This window comes from Oncorhynchus kisutch, linkage group LG9 (genome assembly GCF_002021735.2).
Source record: "Oncorhynchus kisutch isolate 150728-3 linkage group LG9, Okis_V2, whole genome shotgun sequence".
NCBI classification, from domain to species: domain Eukaryota; kingdom Metazoa; phylum Chordata; class Actinopteri; order Salmoniformes; family Salmonidae; genus Oncorhynchus; species Oncorhynchus kisutch.
In genome coordinates this window covers 8,929,153-8,948,730 of record NC_034182.2, presented here as the reverse complement: position 1 = coordinate 8,948,730, position 19,578 = coordinate 8,929,153, and the positions used below count along the sequence as shown (strand labels likewise).

Below are 19,578 nucleotides of genomic sequence, written 5' to 3'. Positions count from 1 at the left end.
GCCCGTTCCCCAGACCTGAATCCAATTGAGCACATCTGGGACATCATGTCTCGCTCCATCCACCAACGCCACGTTGCACCACAGACTGTCCAGGAGTTGGCGGATGCTTTAGTCCAGGTCTGGGAGGAGATGCCTCAGGAGACCATCCACCACCTCATCAGGAGCATGCCCAGGCATTGTAGGGAGGTCATACAGGCACGTGGAGGCCACACACACTACTGAGCCTCATTTTGACTTGTTTTAAGGACATTACATCAAAGTTGGATCAGCCTGCAGTGTGGTTTTCCACTTTAATTTTGAGTGTGACTCCAAATCCAGACCTCCATGGGTTGATACATTTGATTTCCATTGATAATGTTTGTGTGATTTTGTTGTCAGCACCTTCAACTATGTATTTAATAAGAATATTTCATTCATTCAGATCTAGAATGTGCTATTTTAGTGTTCCCTTTATTTTTTTGAGCAGTGTATATGTATAGTACCAACACACCGACTCATTCAAGGGTTTTTCTTTATTTGTACTATTTTCTACATTGTAGAATAATAGTGAAGACATCAAAACTATTAAATAACACATGGAATCATTTAGTAACCAAAAAAAGTGTTAAACAAATGAAAATATATTTCAGATGAGATTCTTCAAAGTAGCCACCCTTCGCCTTGATGACAGTTTTGCAAACTCTTCACATTCTCTTAACCAGCTTCAGGAGGTAGTCACCTGGAATGCATTTCAATTAACAGGTGTGCCTTGTTAAAAGTTAATTTGTGGGATTTCTTCCCTTCTTAATGCGTTTGACCCAATCAGTTGTGTTGTGACAAGGTAGGGGTGGTATGCAGAAGATAGCCCTATTTGGTAAAATACCATGTCCTTATTATGGCAAGAACAGCTCAAATAAGCAAAGAGAAATGACAGGCCAGTACTTCAAGACATGAAGGTCAGTCAATCTGGAAAATGTCAAGAACTTTGAAAGTTTCTTCAAGTGCAGTCGCTAAAACCATCAAGCACTATGACAAAACTGGCTCTCATGAGGACCGCCTCTGCTGCAGAGGACAGGTTCATTCGAGTTTAGAGATCGACCGATTATGATTTTTCAAAGATACAGATTATTGGAGGACCAAAAAAAGCAGATACCGATTAATCGGCCAAATAATTTTTTCCCCTCTGGATGAGAGTTTTTCTGTTTGCTTATGGCGGTATACAGCTCATTGAGAGCGGTTTTCGTGCCAGCATCCGTCTGTGGTGGTATGTAGACAGCTACGAAAAATACAGATGAAAACTCTAGGTAGGATAGTGTATCTCAAGATAAGCTGTAGACCACACTACCTCAGGCAAGCAACACCTCAAGACTTCCTTAGCTGTCATGGACCAGCTGTTGTTTACATAAATGCATAGTGCACCAGCTGTTGCATACATAAATGCCCCATGTCTTACAAGAGGGCGCTGTTCTGTGCTGCCGATAGAGTGTATAACCGACCAACTGTATGTTCTTAATGTTGTCGTTCAGCCACGATTCGGTGAAACATAAGATATTACAGTTTAAATATCCCATTGGTAGGATAAACATGCTTTCAGTTCGTCCCATTTATTTTCCAGCGATTCAATGTTAGCTAGCAGGAGGGAAGGCAACGTCAGGATAGCCACTTGTCGCCTGATCCTCACAAGACACCCTGATCTCTTTCTGTGAAATCTACATTTCCATCTCCAGCTAATAACGGGGATCTGGACCTGGTGTCTGTATTATATTCCTCCCGTCTGACTCACTGAAGAAGAAATCCTCAGCCAGTTTGAGGTGAGCAATAAGACTGGCAGCCTTCCCCCCCGACGCCATCCTCCTCCCATCTGGTTTGCGCATAATGAGCCTATCATTTATTTTTCCACAGGGCAATGACTCAACACACCTCTAGGCTGTGTAAGGGCTATTTGACCAAGAAGGAGAGTGATGAGTGCTGCATCAGATGACCTATCCTCCACAATTACCCGACCTCAACCCAAATGAGATGGTTCGGGATGAGTGGTCCGCAGAGTTAAGGAAAAAAGCAGCCAACAAGTGATCAGCATGTGGGAACTCCTTCAAGACTGTTGGAAAAGCATTCCATGTGAAGCTGGTTGAGAGAATGCCAAGAGTGTCCAAAGCTGTCATCAGGGCAAAGGGTGGCTACTTTGAAGAACCTAAAATCTCAAATATATTTTGATATGTTAAACACTTTTCTTGGTTACTACATGATTCTTCCATATGTGTGTTATTTCATAGTTGAAGTCTTCACTTTTATTCTACAATATAGAAAATAGTAAAAATAAAGAAAAACCCTTGAATGAGTAGGTGTGTCCAAACTTTTGACTGGTACTGTATGTATGTACAGTTAAGTCCGAAGGTTACATACACCTCAACCAAATAAACTGATTTTAAATGTTTCACAATTCCTGACATTTAATCCTAGTAAAAATTCCCTGTTTTAGGTCAGTTAGGATCACCACTTGATTTTAAGAATGTGAAATGTCAGAATAATAGCAGAGAGAATGATTTATTTCAGCTTTTATTTCTTTCATCACATTCCCAGTGGGTCAGAAGTTTACATAGTAATTGAGTGTATTTGGTAGCATTGCCTTAAATTGTTTAACTTGGGTCAAACGTTTCCACAAGCTTCCCACAATAAATTGGGTGCATTTTGGCCCATTCCTCCTGACAGAGCTGGTGTAACTGAGTCAGGTTTGTAGACCTCCTTGCTCGCACACACTTTTTCAGTTCTGCCCACACATTTTCTATGGGATTGAGGTCAGGGCTTTGTGATGACCACTCCAATACCTTGACTTTGTTGTCCTTAAGCCATTTTGCCACAACTTTGGAAGTATGCTTGGGGTCATTGTCCATTTGGAAGACCCATTTGCGACCAAGCTTTAACTTCCTGAGTGATGTCTTGAGATGTTGCTTCAATATATCCACATCATTTTCCTGCCTCATGATGCCATCTATTTTGTGAAGTGCACCAGTCCCTCCTGCAGAAAAGCACCCCCACAACATGATGTTCTTCTGGGATTGATTTGCAATTTTCACACCAAAGTACGTTCATCTCTAGGAGACAGAACGTGTCTCCTTCCTGAGCGTTATGACGGCTGCGTGGTTCCATGGTGTTTATACTTGTGTACTATTGTTTGTACAGATCAGTCATTTGGAAATTGCTCCCAAGGATGAACCAGACTTGGGATACACGATATATTGGTGAACATATCGGAATCCGATGAGATTAGCTAAAAATGCCAACATCGGTATCGGCCCGATGTCTAGTTTAATGCCGAAGTCCAAAACCGATGTCAAAGCTGATGTGCATACCAATATAACCTAGGTACATGAAGTAATGAAGCCACGTACAATTTTGCGCTACTCGTGCAACACAGCATTCCTAACCTAGCCCACAATATCTGCTGTGTGGATCAAGCAGTCAACAAGTCGAGCAGTCATTTGAAAGAGTAAGAACATTTCAGCGAGACAACTCAAAGGCGAAATCCATTAATGCCAAGATAGTGGAATTCATTGCCCTTGACAACCAACCGTTCTGTCGTGGGTAGGCCGTCATAGTAAATAAGAATTTGTTCTTAACTGACTTGCATAGTTAAATAAAGGTTCAATTCAAATGTAATTATAATGTTAGCTTTCGCCGACTGGTCGAGCACCGGTACACGTTGCCCTACTTGAGTTACACAGTAATGGCTTCACTGCCATTAGCTTCACGACATACTATGGAACGCCGTTTGGGTCTTTACGTGTCAAATAACACTATTTTACAATACCACTCTGGTAATAAAGCATTATTTGTTCAACCGCAACTTCAGGGGTAGCTAGCTTTAGCTTGGTACTTAGCTAGCACCAATACAACCAGCCCGAAAACAATTACCAGTAGAAACTGCAGTTATTTTCATTATTCTTAGCAATGATTTAGGAATCCTTGTGAGTAAGTATTAGCTAGGTAGCCACTTTTTGTTCGCCTATTGAAATTGAACTTCAGTTCATGAAAATAAATAGCTAGCCAGCTACTTAACCCTGTTGCCCAAAACTAACGTTATAAGCAGCCAGCTAGCTTCATCTGGCTAGTGAGCTTCGACCGGACCGGGTTATGTGCTGTGAAGCTAGCCACAATAAGGATTATGCACAATAGTGGAATTAGCGATTTGCCTTCAAAATAAACATAACTCTTTCAAAGTGATACTGAAGGTTACAATTGGTGGAATCATGCCATATTTAGACTAGATAATGTTAAACAAGGTTGGAATGTGAAGCAATGAAATGGGCTATCAGTCTACTCGGTGACACCAACAGAACACAACTGTCAAGAGTTTACGCAAATATTAGCGTTGTAGCTCTTATCGCGGGACTGTGACTGTGTGAAATCACCTCCCCAGTCAACCTATTATGTGTATTGACGTTCATATTGCACTGTATAGCTTTCCCTAAGGATTGGGGATCAACGAAATGGGTTATCAGTCTACTCAATACCCATTTTTTTTTTCTCCTCAGACTCCAAAACAGCCACGCAGAATTGTTTTTCCTCAGGAATAGTGATCAATACACATAGGTTGACAATAAATGTGGCTCAATTCACAGTTGTTTCAGAGTCCCGCAATAAGAGCTACAACGCTAATGTTCTCTGGGTGTCACTGAGGAGACTGATACCCCATGTCATTGATCCACACTCCATAGGTAACGCTGTACAGTGAAATAAGTATGACCCCAATGCAATTCTAAAGTATAATACAGTGTGATTTCAACAGATTTGTCAAATTAACAAATTGTATTTTGTTGATATATTTAACAACCTTCCAACCTCATTTAGCACGATCTATTCAATTATGGCATAATTCTACTATTTGTAATCATTTGCATCACTGTCAAATGACATACTTTTATTTAAGGCTAACTGCAAAGTACACTATTGTGGCTATTCCTTATTGTGGCTAGCTTCACATAGATGGGTCCGACCATCCTTAATCAAATAAGAACTGCATTAGCCCTTACTGGGTTATTTTAGATGACACCTAGCTAGCTAACTATAGCTACTGAAACGGATGTTGTGTTGCTATGTTTTTGGGGAAGAACATTGTTTGCATCCATGAGATAGCTAGCTTTTTTTGTTTTGTTCGACCAGCACTGTAGGTACGCGAGACAACTTTACCAGCATCATAGCATACGTATCGATGAGTCGTTGTGACATATGAAATACGAGTGATAGTGTAATCAATGTGTAATAACTACGGAGAAAATGAATGAACGCCTTAAATTATTATGTGACGTGCAGTCATATTCAGGTCCTGATTGGTCAACAAGCTTATTTGACACGTGAAAGTGTTACTTGACACACAAAGACCCAAATGGGTCTTCCATAGTATGAGAAATCGTGGTTGAGAATGAAATGACAAGAACAAATGAACGCACAAATGAACAGCACAGCAAGTAAGTGAGAGAAATAGGTTTTGATTATGTTCTACTGGTAATGGGGATATACGTAAATGCCCAAAAAATAACTTAATGGTCAGTGTGGTGTGTGTGGTGTTTTAACCTTTATTTAACTAGACAAGTCAGTTAAGAACAGGATCTTATTTACAATGATGGCCTACCCCGGCTGAACCCGGACGACGCTGGGCCAATTGTGCGCCTGCCGGATGTGATATAGCCTGGAATCGAACCAGGGACTGTAGTGATGCCTCTTGCACTGAGATATAGTGTGTGTGTTAACTATTTAACTGTACTAGAACACTTATAAGGCCGCTAAAATGTTAAATAAATCGGTTATCGGTATTTATTGGCAAAGAAAATATCGGAATTGGACAAAAATGTCATTTTGGTGCATCACTAGTAGGAACCAAAGTGTTGGTCAGAGTTTCAGGGGAACCTTACTACATTTAATGTTCCATTCATAATGTAAAAAAAAATAATGAAAAAAAAAATCAGCCTTGAGATATGGATATTGCACATGTCAATATTGCAATTTTGATTAAAGTGTGATTCATTGTGCAGCCATAAGTATGAGATTAGCACTCTTTGTCTCAGATACAGAGGGGTGTAACAGAGACGGGTATTATCGCTGGGCCACACCAAAACAAAGAGAGCTCATGTGACAGGGCTGGGGGGCTGGGGATAGGGAGGGGGGGGGGGGGGGGATGAAGCATCTGGCATATCTGAATGATGTGAAATGGAAAGCACAGAGAATTCCCCATCAAACACAATCCAACACACTGGCTGATGGGCTCTGTCCCAGTATCCCCCCCCATCTTCCTCGTCGCTCCCCCTCACCCCCTCATTCCTCTCGCTTATCAGCATCCCTTCAAAAAAAAACATACATGTGCAAGCAGGCACACACACAGTCTAATAATTATTCTGTGAAGTCCTGACCCAGAATTTCAAACCCAAACCAGGCACCCCCTCAGATCTCCCCTCAAACCTCTTAGCCTGTGCTTCTGTGGGTCCCCCAGTGCATCGTGGGTAGGCCAGAGCCCAGCGAAGAGGAGGAGACAAAGGGCAGGCGAGTGAGAGACGGCAGACAACAAGGCCTAATTAAGTCGAATACACACACACATCAAAATCAATTAAAATGTGACAACTAAGACAGCTCCCTTGAAGTCATGTCCCTAAAGATACAGTAGTTCCACCCCCATTTAGGGACATCTGCCTTGAAGTTGAATAAGAACAGCAACTTTTGTCTCTCTCCCTTTTGTCTCTCTATATCCCCAAACTCCTCTCTCGTCACCATGGTGACCAAGGCCCCAGACTCTATATTCTGCTACCAAAAGATTAGTAGGTCTAGACTATCCCAGAACCCTCTCTGGCTGGCTGCTCCTTTCCTTCTAGTCTCACTCACTATTTGTCAAGTAACTAGGAAATTATGATATGATCAAATTAATATTCAATTGAAAATGGAAAAGATAAAAACGGAACGAGAAGAGACGTGAATGTGTGCACATTGATGTGCGCATGTGCGTGTGAGAGAGTGTGAAAGCCGAGAGCGAGCGAGGGATAAAGAGAGCGAGGAAAAGAGAAAGTGAGCATATTTCGAGTGAGAAGAACAGAATGGTGTCTTTGTGTTTGTGTAAGAGGCATGACATCACCGGGGGTAACTCCAGGCATGTACTGTTAGCTGAGGAAGGAACAGACGAGAACAGAGAAAGAGAACAGAGACAGGGCTGTACTGGAATTCAATACCAAACCAGGACAAAATTATTTTTTATTTTTAAATACATGATTTTGAAGTGTTCACGAAATGTAATTCATAGAAGGGTCCTTTGGAGGAAGTTGACATATGTATCTAAAAGCATAACTGAGAAATAATTAAGTTAATTAAAGCCTCCTTTAAGACTCCATAATGTTTCATCTGTAGGCGCTACAAAGCAACAATTGGTGTCATATGAAGCTTTACCGCATGCTCTGTGATATGAATAGTAGATTGATTTCAATAACACATTTTTACATTCATTTAGCTTAAAAATAAACAAACATGACAATAGAAAAATACAAATTTATTGTTGAACGTAATATACTTTACGGGCATATCAAATGTTCCAGAGCGGGATCTCTGCTACTTTAGTTATGATCCAACTTGCATTACCAACAGAGTGAATGTGAAAATGGATTCAAAATGGTCGACCTCTGCTGGTAATGTGCAGGATGTGTAATGATATAAGTAAAAGGAGTGCAATGATTGGCACAGTAGGCAATGTAACCAAACTCTCTATAAAACGGGCTATAACTTTAAAACCTAGTAGAGATCCCACGGTGAAACTTTGATATGGCAGTAGAGTAATATATATATAAATAAAAAGCCAAATCTAAAATATAGTTTAATAATTATGTTTATAATTTTCATTATTCACAAATTAAATAGATGTGCTACTCATACTTCAGAGCAAGCGATAAAGCTTCATATGACACCAACTTTTGCTTTGTAGAACCTACAGATGAAACACTTTGAAGTCAAAAGGAGGACTGGGTAAGGGCAAAATGTAATAAATATGCCAACTTTGATTAATAGATTCAAATGTCAAATACATGTCAACGACCCTTCCTCCATATTGACCCGAGGCTAATATGGTTAACACTGTGATAAGCTATTCTGAGACAAAGGCCTAGTACCTGTCCATAGGGCTGGGGGATATATCAAATTAATTCACATTTTGGTTTTAGCGGGATGTTCCAAATGCCGGTATTGCAAGAATGCTATTTGTTGTTTTTATGAGTGTTCTGAATCTTTTTGGTCTAGGCTCCTTTGCTCCTTCTGTGCTGTGTGCACTGTGCACCTTCCCCCTGCCACTCACAACAAATATGAAAGAACTTCTTCCTCTCTCACAACAAGCAGTTTAAACTCAGTATTTGCATTTGGGCCAACAGAATCGGTCATATTGACACCAAAACTCTTAGACATTATTTTACTGTAATAGATGACCTTTCTAACCATACCATTTTTATGTCTCAACTACCAAAATGTAGAACAGAGAGTATCAATGAACATGTTATGGGAAATTTATGCTCAATGGGATTGAGATCCGGGCTCTTCGCTGGCCATGGCAGAACACTGACATCCCTGTCTTGCAGGAAATCACACACAGAACGAGCAGTATGGCTGGTGGCATTGTCATGCTGGAGGGTCATGTCAGGATGAGCCTGCAGGAAGGGTACCACATAAGGGAGGAGGATGTCTTCCCTGTAATGCATAGTGTTGAGATAGCTTGTTGTCATTGCAGGCACAGTCCAATGACGCTGTGACACACCGCCCCAGACCATGATGGACCCTCCACCTCAAAATCGATCCTGCTCCAGAGTACAGGCCTTGGTGTAACGCTCATTCCTCAACGATAAACGCAAATCTGACCATCAGCCCTGGTGAGACAAAACCGCAACTCGTCAGTGAAGAGCACTTTTTGCCAGTCCTGTCTGGTCCAGCGACGGTGGGTTTGTGCCCATAGGCGACGTTGTTGTCGGTGATGTCTGGTGAGGACCTGCCTTACAACAGGCCTACAAGCCCTCAGTCCAGCCTCTCTCAGCCTATTGTGGAAAGTCTGAGCACTGATGGAGGGATTGTGCGTTCCTGGGTTAACTCGGGCAGTTGTTGCCATCCTGTACCTGTCCCGCAGATATGATGTTCGGATGTACCGATCCTGTGCAGATGTTGTTACACGTGGTCTGCCACTGCGAGGACGATCAGCTGTCCGTCCTGTCTCCCTGTAGCGCTGTCTTGGGCGTCTCACAGTACGGACATTGCAATTTATTTCCCTGGCCACATCTGCAGTCCTCATGCCTCTTTGCAGCATGCCTAAGGCACATTCACGCAGATGTCAGGGACCCTGGGGATCTTTCTTTTGGTGTTTTTCAGAGTCAGTAGAAAGGCCTCTTTAGTGTCCTAAGTTTTCATAACTAACCTTAATTGCCTACCGTCTGTAATCTGTTAGTGTCTTAACGACCGTTCCACAGGTGCATATTCATTAATTGTTTATGATTCATTGAACAAGCATGGGAAACCGTGTTTAAACCATTTACAATGAAGATCTATGAAGTTATTTGGATTTTTATGAATTATCTTTGAAAGACAGGGTCCTGGAAAAGGGACTTTTTTTGGTTGCTGAGTTTACACATTTTAGGCCTATATTTAATTTGTTTGCAACTATTGTTGAAGTGTTTTCTATTTACCTTTTTAGATATTGATATTTTGTTACATGCTTAATTGAAAATTTGCAGAGGTTCTAAATAAAATACTCATATTTGATTAAATACCTTTTTATTTGGAGTATAATTCAAAATGTAATAAGAAATAGGTATTTACATGTGGTCATTTTATATATACTATTTATTCATGGACTTGACAGAAAATGTGTTATGTTGTGATATGTATCATTATCGGGATATGAAATGACCTATATCGGGCTGAGATTTTGGCCATATCACCCAGCCCTTTAGTGTTGTGTGTTCCTTCCAACAACATCTGTCCACAGAATATTTTGCCAGTAGCACTGTGGAACATCCAGGTGCACTTTTGCAAACTTCAGACGTGCAGCAATGTGTTTTTTTTGGACAGCAGTGGCTTCTTCCGTGGTGTCTTCCCATGAACACCATTCTTGTTTAGTGTTTTACGTATCGTAGACTCGTCAACAGAGATGTTAGCATGTTCCAGAGATTTCTGTAAGTCTTTAGCTGACACTCTAGGATTCTTCCTCGTTGATTATTCTGCACTGTGCTCTTGCAGTCATCTTTGCAGGAAGGCCATTCCTAGGGAGAGTAGCAACAGTGCTGAACTTTCTCCATTTATAGACCATTTGTCTTACCGTGGACTGATGAACATCAAGGCTTTTAGAGATGCATAAAGCTGGAAAGGGTTAAAGTAAGTCAACAGTTCTTAAGTCTTCTGAGACCTCTTTTGTTCAAGGCAAGGCAGCTCTAACCAACATCTCCAATCTCGTCTCATTGATTGGACCAGGTTAGCTGACTCCCGACTCCAATTAGCTTTTGAAGAAGTCGTTAGCCCAGGGGTTCACATACGTTTTCCAACCTACACTGTGCATGTTTAAATTATATATTCAATATAGACAAGAAAAATACAATAATTTATGTGTTATTAGTTTAAGCAGACTGCGTTTGTCTATTGTTGTGACTTAGATGGAAAATCAAATCAAATTTGATGACCAATTTATGCAGACATCCAGGCAATTCAAAAGGGCCCACATACTTTTTCTTGACACTGTATAATTTTACAAGCCTTGAATTCATTAGATTATTGCTGACCGTTTGAAATGTGGTGTATTGACCTTTAAAATTGTGCAAAGCAAAGCTTATTCAGAAGGAAAAAATTAAATTAAAATGGAGATTTTTCAGCCATATCGCCCAGCCCTACCCGTTGTGTCTGCTGTGTACATGGAGGTGAGTAACAGGCTACAGCTACAGGCCTAGCCCTGTGCTAGCTAACATCACCCCTATGATATAAAGATCACAGACAGTCACAGACCCCTGTAGGCCACCACACAAACACACCTGTGTAAGAGAAGAGGAGGTACAGCAGTGAACACAGTACGCACGGACACAAACACCAGTGCCAGAGTGGTTCCTCATCTTGCAGGTGTGCCTTACTAACCAAAACCACCACTGTCGTCAAATGAATGGGATTAAAGACATGCGGACTACAATATACTGCCCGAGCACTCCCAAACACAGTATTACACCCCCTTCCTGGACCCTGAGGGAGTTCCAGTAAGTTGAACTGCGGTGCACCGGGCTATGGCCCGTGATGTGAACAGGGGAAGTGAGGGAGGAGGGCCTTTCTCAAATCAATCAGTAATCTGCACCACTCAGTCATGTCAACAAGGCGGCATGATACATTGTTTAGAAACATACATATATTTTATGGAAAATATATGTCCGAAATTTTCAAAGTAGTTTTCATTGAAAAAGCAGATAAAGCGTTTTTATCAAAAGCAATCACTGTTGCATGTGAAAGCACAGAATCCTACTCGTTGCTCCAGGTGCTTACGCTGTCACTTGTGTTGAGCCAACTTCGCAGGCTAACTCATTGATTATGCTCTTTAGTGCACCGCTCTGGAGGCAGCTCAGTTCCAAATGTAATACAATCAACGCTAACCCCGGTTAGGCCCAAAGCATTAATCAAATCCCCTCCCCCTCTCATCAATGCCCCTCCACACCCCTCACCCAAACCTTACCTTGCTTTATCCTACACACACACACACACACACACACACACACACACACACACACACACACCCGCCTCTTAACAAAACTCAGCCTTATCTCAGCTATCCTACCCAAACAACCTCCCCCAAACTCACAGATGAGGTCGTACCATAAATAATGGAACACAGCTATTAGAGACATAACGCTGCCTCCCCTCCGATCTTTTGACCCGCAGCCAGACTCAGGGATGAGAGGTCGAGCATATCACCATGACAACCTGTGACCTCTGAACTCCCAAAACCAACACGAGCCAACCCGGCTGAGAGGTAATGGCTGCTGCAGCCAATAACCATAAACCAGTGGTGCCAGGGGGGCAACCGTTCACAGTGATGTAATGGGATGTGTTAGCACAAAACGCTGCTGCTCGACATCCATCACACTGGTTGACTGGAACTGAGCCAGTCACGCCAGCTCGCGCACACACCTCTCAGTGTAAGGAGCTAAAAGGAGTTTCAGCGTGACTGACCCTGGAGGGATGAGCTGAAATAACAGCGCTAACGGGTAATGGACGTGTGTGTGTGTGTGTGTGTGTGTGTGTGTGAGAGAGAGTGAGTGTACATTAGAGGCACTTGAGCAAACAGAGACAGAAATACCTATGTCCCAAATGCTGGAAAATCTCCTTCAGTTTGAGAGTGGAAGCCAAGACAATGAGACAGAGAGAGGAGCGATCGGATCCTGTAGGGAAGGAGGGCAGAGAGAGAGAGGAGATAAGAATGGGGAGATAGGAATAGCGTAGGAGAGAGGGGATGGGTGAAAGGGGGAGGGAGGAGAAGAGAAGGAGAGGGGCAGTAAGGGGGGTTATTTTTAGGACTGGGTACTGCAGACTCTCACAGCTGAATACACAGTGTGTTCTACAGAGGACAGGCCTGCCATTATACACAGACGAGCATAAACACCACACAGGCACGTGCTCCCTCCCTCTTTACATTTGACATTTGAGTTATTTAGCAGACGCTCTTATCCAGGGCGACTTACGGCTGGTGCATTCATCTTTAGCTACTGTCGCTAGGTGAGACAACCTCATATCTCAGTCATAGATTTTTCCTCAATAAAGTAGCTATCACCAATCCGAGCTAGAGTCTCTCTGATAAAAATATAAACAACCCACAGAATAAAGCAGGACAATTAGTTATCATAGCCCCATAGTGAGTGGCATGACACACACACACACAGGGTTTGAATTGGCGCACAGACACTAGAGTGCCATCAGTGTGCAGCAAGGGGGGTTGGAAAGGGAGAAAAAGCACTGCGTGTGCGTGCGAGGGAGATAAGAGGATGAGCACGGACGAGGCTATACATCATCCCTGTGTCAAATGGAGAGATGAACGGGACAGACTCCAACAGGACCCAGACCTCACCCCTAAACACACTCGCTCTGAGCCAGTTAAACCCAACCCTTCAGGGTTGCCTGGGCCGCTACCCTTTAACCAGCTTTAGCAATGTCTCAGTCTCACATGACGACCCTTTGAGAAGATAAGACTCTGTGCTTCGTCGTCTCCTTCGGTGTGTGCGAGGAGCAGAAGGCCACACCGGTGTGGTTATTGAGGAGCGGTTATTGAACCCCTTGTAGTAGTCTGACAGTCAAGTCAATAACTGTCAGCCCATCCATCCTCTCTTCCTGTAGCACCTTCCTCCCACCAGCCCTCTCAGCCTTACAGTTACACATCTTGCTATTTACTTCTTCTTCTTCAAAGCCACTAACGAGGTCTAACGAGCTGCTTCCGGACGACTCAGGACAGCCAGCCAGAGGAGCACAACAGGGAACATGCAAGTGTGTCCCAAAACACAGGCTTCCTCTTCGCAAGGAACAGCTGGAATAGTTCCCATTCCCACAGGACAGAGATAGGAGGGACACGTGTACTGGGGACACACATGCAAGATGGATGTGAACATTAAAAGCAGTGAAATGCCTAAGTTACCCGGAAGTGTATTCCAACAACAAAGAGCAGATCAATTATTTCATCCTTGCACACTTCAATGGTTTATCATTTCACTGTCTTTTCTGCCCACTGTTATCCTTTCCCTGATCTCTCCTTTCCTGTTGAACCTCCCCTTTCCCACGACCCGCCCCAGGCCCCACCTCTACAACATAAAGCCCTAGAGAACAGGTGTGCCCACCAGGTGCCCCTAGGGATCGTCCCGGAGACACCCAGGTCAGGCACAGGTGGTTGTTGCGTCCCACAGTCTCTGTTCTGTTCCCACTGGACCAGCCAGCGGTGCTTCCTGTCTTTGTCCGGGTCGCTCCTGGTGTGACATTCCTCCTCTTCACCCGAGTGAGGGTTAGGAAGTCAGGAAGAGAAACATTCCACCCTCCCGCTCAGGCTTCTCAACAGTTTCAGCTCGTCTCCTTTCCTCTCCGCGATCTCCTCTGATTTGGCTGTGAAGGCAGAATGGCTAGGAAATGAGACTAGGATAGGAAGCTATTTAAGAGTATCCCCTGCCGCTCAGCCATATTACCCCTTAGCTCATTACCTCCTCCCAATACCACTTTAACCCCACTTGCAGTCAAGACGACCAAGCCTTCACAAGTGTCATCTTCAACACACACACAGCCTGCCACCCAAGACCCTCCAAAAGAGTCCTGAGACTATCAGCACCAACATACAGCGTCTGACACGCACACACACGTAACAGGAGTCCAGCTACTGTCTCATAACAGAACAAACTCTTTTTGTGATGTAACTTTACCTTGGGCTAGATTTATTTCCTTCAGCCTCGTGGCAGTTTGCTAACAAGGTTCCCATGACTTCCTAAAGCTCCACAGTGTCAGCTGAACTAGTGAACCAGAGTCAGACACTGTACTCTGCTGTCACTGTGCTGTCACTGCGCTGTCACTGTCACTGTCCGGGTTGGGATATGAGGGAATGTGAACAATGTGCCTGTCAGAACAGTGTGCTATGTCCCATTAGGACCCACTATGTGAAGTTGCACCACAAGGTAGGGTTTGTTCTGTTATGCTAGCTGAAGTCATGTTACTCTGTGTGCCGGAATATAGAGTTCGCTGTGTGGAGATCACAGCTCCTTGACTATTTCAACATGGCAGACAGGACAGACTAACGGGACACCGTCACACTGTATTAGACACAGTCACTCTGTATTAGACACAGTCACTCTGTATTAGACACAGTCACTCTGTGCTGTTGTGCGTGTGTCTACTTCAGGGAATTTCCCTATGACTGTGTATGAGTACAGTATGTGTGGTGTGCTTCGTGTACGAGTGCTACTGTTCGTGTGTGTGTGTGTGAATAATCCGTCTGTCTGCTGCTCGGACAATGCCACCCTCTAATCTCCAGATTACAAGCCAATGTCCCAACCCCCACAGGGCAACGCACGATGGGACAGTCTCCCCAGGGGGAGGGAGGGAGGGAGGACGGGAGGACGGGAGGGAAAGAAAAAAAGAGAGGACAAAGACAGAATGTGTGAGTGCACACACACACAGTGCTGGTCTGTGCATGGTACCGGGGCAGTGTTAATCAGACCCTGGGCTCCTTCCAAAAGGGCAGCTCCAGTTCCCACAATGCCCCTCTTCAGGCAACGACAGGCGGGCATTAGGATAGTCTACAAAACACCCCCGGCTTCCCTCCATCAAACTCTTTTCAGGGTACAGAAAGTGTATCCCTCAGTAGAAGTCGTCTTCCCATTCCCACCAGAACACAGGCCCACGTTGACTCTAGTCCAGAGCCATTCACATAAGATGACATCACAGCCAGATAACAATAGACTGGTATTGTACTGTTGCCCTACACACACACACACACACACACACACACACACACACACTGCAGGCTGATATAAAATGGCTTATTACTGTATATATGATCTCAACGCTCTCCATTGAACAGCAGGAAGGAAGCTGCGGCTCTGTCGCCATAGCAGGCCAAGGATGTGTGCGCGTATCCAGCACACCTTGAAAGTACAGTCTAATCGTTTGGAGAGCAGTACAACAGACAATGAGACAGCGACGACCCCTGACAGCTTTTCTAATATACCATGACTGGTCATCAGATCATACCACTCATCAACGATACTGAAAGTCTTCTACAGTTGAAGAGTCCACCCACCACCACTTCCTCAGTTTCACTTTCAAACTGTGAACACAGAGACAGAAGGAGATGATCCCCCACCATACAAACACCCAAGCCCACCCCTCTTCCACATTCCTTACGTGGCTGACATAGCTTCCATAATCAGCACGTGTGGACATGTGTCCGTCCCTCCGCCTCCCCTCGCTAGTTGTGCTGATTCAGTCACCCATGTTCTGAAGCAGGCCTGGGAAAAAGAGCTGGGCAACTGTTGTCACACACACAGCAGGGGTTTGGACACAGGCAGCTGCTACGTAAGTGGAGAAAGCCAATAAGTCATTCGGTTTCAGGCATGGTCACCCATCAAATGAGCCCCACTACACTTTAACGGCGTATTGTCCATACTTCGTCACGTGCAGTATAGACAATGTACATGACTATGAAATTGGGAAAATAGCAATGATAAAGTGTTAGAGGTAACACCTCGGTGTATTCCATCTTACAGAATGCTGTTCCCTGGCTAGTTCTATAGCCCTCTGTACATTCCTGTACCTCTGCTCTATGACTCTTTAAATGTGTCTGTGTGGGTGTGAGGCACACTCAGGCTGCAATAATTACACTCATTATCAAGCCTCCAATTAGACTGCCCCGGAAAAAATAAATAATTGCTAAGCGACCCAAAATACACCCAATGACAACGGACGTTGTCCCGAAGACACATGGCATCAGATGATAGATAAACGGGGGGCTTCGTCAGCATCCACTCCTCCTCCTCCCGCTCTTCTCTGTCCTCCTCTCAGGAATCAGGAACTGAGAGAAAGCATCTGATTGCCCCTAATGATAATCTGATGTTACATTCCACACGTCCAGGCAAACAGTTTAACCCCTGGCTGACCAGACTGAGGGGGGGGGGCTGTGTGAGTTAGCCTGCCTTCCCAATCCATCTCTTCCTCCACATATAATCATACGAGCAGGAATAGGAATGTGCATGCCTCACAGACACACACATGAACATTCACACAAGGACTAAAGAGGAATAAAGTCATGGAAAATGTACATCTTGCTCTCTCGCCCGCACGCAGTTGTTCATCCCTCAGTACGGTGTTGACGATATCTTCAGTAATAGGTACAGATCAGGCTGTGGGCACGGTCTGTGTGCTGTATCTCTTGTCCCAAATCAATGAGCTCTCTCAAGACACAGTAACAGAACACAAGATTAATGCCTGATGTGATAGTGAAAAAGAGTGAAAAAGAGAGAGTGAAAAAGAGAGAGAGAGAGAGAGAGAAATCTCATAAGTTGGGATGGACAGAAATCGAGAAAGAGATAGCGCCTGGTTCTGTTGTCAATGGCAACAGTGTGTTCTAACCTAGGATGATCCTCTGTAAGCCTGTCAGAGTGAGATATCCCCCCTCCCATAGCAGACAGGAACTTTATGAGCATACTGCGTACTTCAGCACATCTGCACTGAGAATGTGTGTACTGTCATTGTGGGCATTACTCTGTCAACACCACCCCTCCACCCACCAGAGTTAACACGTTCATATAGGGAGAACAGTCTGGACCCCAGTGGTGTAAAGTACTTAAGTAAAAAATACTTTAAAAGTACTACTTAAGTAGTTTTTTGGGGGGGTTCTGACAACTTTTACTTTACTACATTCCTAAAGACAATTCTGTACTTTTTACTTCATACATTTTCCCTGACACCCAAAAGTACTCGTTACATTTTGAATGCTTAGCAGGACAGGAAATGGTCCAGTTCACACACTTCACTTATCAAGAGAACATCCCAGGTCATCCCGACTGCCTCTGATCTGGCAGAATAAGTAAACACAAATACTTTGGTTTTAAATGATGTCTGAGTGTTGGAGTGTGAACCTGGCTATCAGTAAATAAAAATAATTTAAAAATTGTGCCATCTGGTTTGCTTAATATAAGGAATGTTTTGTTATTCGTACTTTTACTTTTGAAACTCAAGTATATTTTAGCAACTACATTTACTTTTGATACTTAAGTATATTTAAAACCAAATACTTTTAGACTTTTACTCCAGTAGTATTTTACTGGGTGACTTTCACTTTCACTGGAGTCATTTTCTATTAAGGTATCTTTACTTTAACTCAACTATGACAATTGAGTATTTTTTCCACCACTGCTGGACCATCTCTATTTTTCATCCCCTCCTCTCCTCTCATCTCTCCTCCCTCAGACTTGATCTGCTGATTTGCATGTGAAGGCAGACAGACAGACATATGGATTGAACATTTGTCAGACAGACAGACAGGCAGACACTGTGGGTATAGTAAGCAGAGGGTCCCATGAAAAGAACACTCACAGAGGAACCTTCCCAAAGACAGAGGGAGAGAGAGGATGGCACCGGCTTAGAGTCTGGTGTCAAAGGAGGAGAGAGGGGAGTTGACACAAACACACAGAAGCAGAGGGGGAGAGACAGAGCGAGAGAGACAGCGAGAGAGACAGAGCGAGAGAGACAGAGCGAGAGAAAGAGGGGGCTGGCAAAAGACAGACTGTACCGCACGACATTCCGTGCATCTACCATGAATAACCGACATGATCATATCCAATCGGACCGGAGAGGATGAGTGTGAGCCTTTTCATGGGTCACGACAGAGGAAACACACAGAGCACCAGTACACCATCACAACTGTATATAATCTGATTCGGTCTCCGTTATCCTTCCATGCGCTTCACCTCCCAGCACTGAGACTGATCAATATCAAGGTTATCGTGGCCTGCTATTGTCAGCAGGGTTACACTGTAGCACTAGAGAGAGATTAGAGAGAGTTGGGACAGAAACATGAGGGTTTGGGTCAGTATAATTAGCCTGTCATGAGGGATTGGATTCACACGGATAGAACAACTTGGCTACATACTCCTGATCTGGGTCATTCTAGCTGCAGGGAACTGCTCGGACTAACCTGAGTACATGTACACACATACCTCTTGGCCAAGAACTAACTGACAACTACTAAGATTTGACACACCTATGGTGGATGAAAAACACACTCCGGACACATGCAGTGCTGGGGGGGATAGATGGTGGGGAGGGTGTGCATTTCAGCCCAGGGCCATATTGGCTCCAGACGCACAGTAAAGGGCTGTTCCAAACAGACATGTAGGCTACACCACCACTGGAAAAACATCACAGGGGTCAGAGGTGAAATGACACAGCTCCAATGAGACGAGCACAGGAGGACGAGCGTCATCACAACCACACACCTGTCAAAATTCGGAACTGCCAATAGGATAGGAAAGATGGACATAATGCGTTACCTCAATTCTTCTCTATTGTTGCCCTCTTCCAACTACACTATCAAGGTTTGACCTTCATGGGGGATGCATCCAATGCCAGTCTGCTTGCCTGTTATCTTTGTGGCATGGTTTTCAGAGGGAAATCTGACTGAACTGATCCATTTCCACCAATTATACCATGATATTGTTTCCCTGAGAGGCAGTCACAGCTAAGAGCTGCTAGACTGAGATTAGAGTGTGCCAGGTATTACTGTGGTCCAAGGAACCAATTCCTCATCATCACTATTACACACTTACAGTAAACCTCGTTCAGACATCTATATGCTGTGAATTATAACTTATTGGCCTATCAACCTTACATTCATTGATAACATTGTACACAGTAGCCAATCAGTTTCATATATGCACATTTGACACAAACGTACAATGTGCGACACCTGTTATGGACCGTAAAGCCTATAATACATTGTTATTTTAACGGTTCAGATAGGCTACAGCAAAACATAAAATTGGGCAAAAACAAACGAAGCCAGTGTAACCCTGAAAGGAATCTGTGTATAGAATGTGATGA

The 19,578-nt window shown here is 43.8% G+C and overlaps 1 protein-coding gene across 2 annotated transcripts in view; it reads right to left on the bottom strand.

The window, feature by feature from the left end:
- Positions 1-19,578, bottom strand: part of LOC109879959 (cyclin-dependent kinase 17) — a 35,558-nt gene that overhangs the window by 15,166 nt on the left and 814 nt on the right. The window contains exon 2 of one of the 2 annotated variants that reach the window (XM_031831792.1): positions 12,311-12,392. The exons of the other annotated variant lie outside the window; for it this stretch is intronic. The gene's annotated coding sequence lies outside the window, so the exon portion shown is untranslated. The remainder of the gene's footprint in view (positions 1-12,310; positions 12,393-19,578) is intronic. 2 annotated transcript variants of the gene reach the window in all.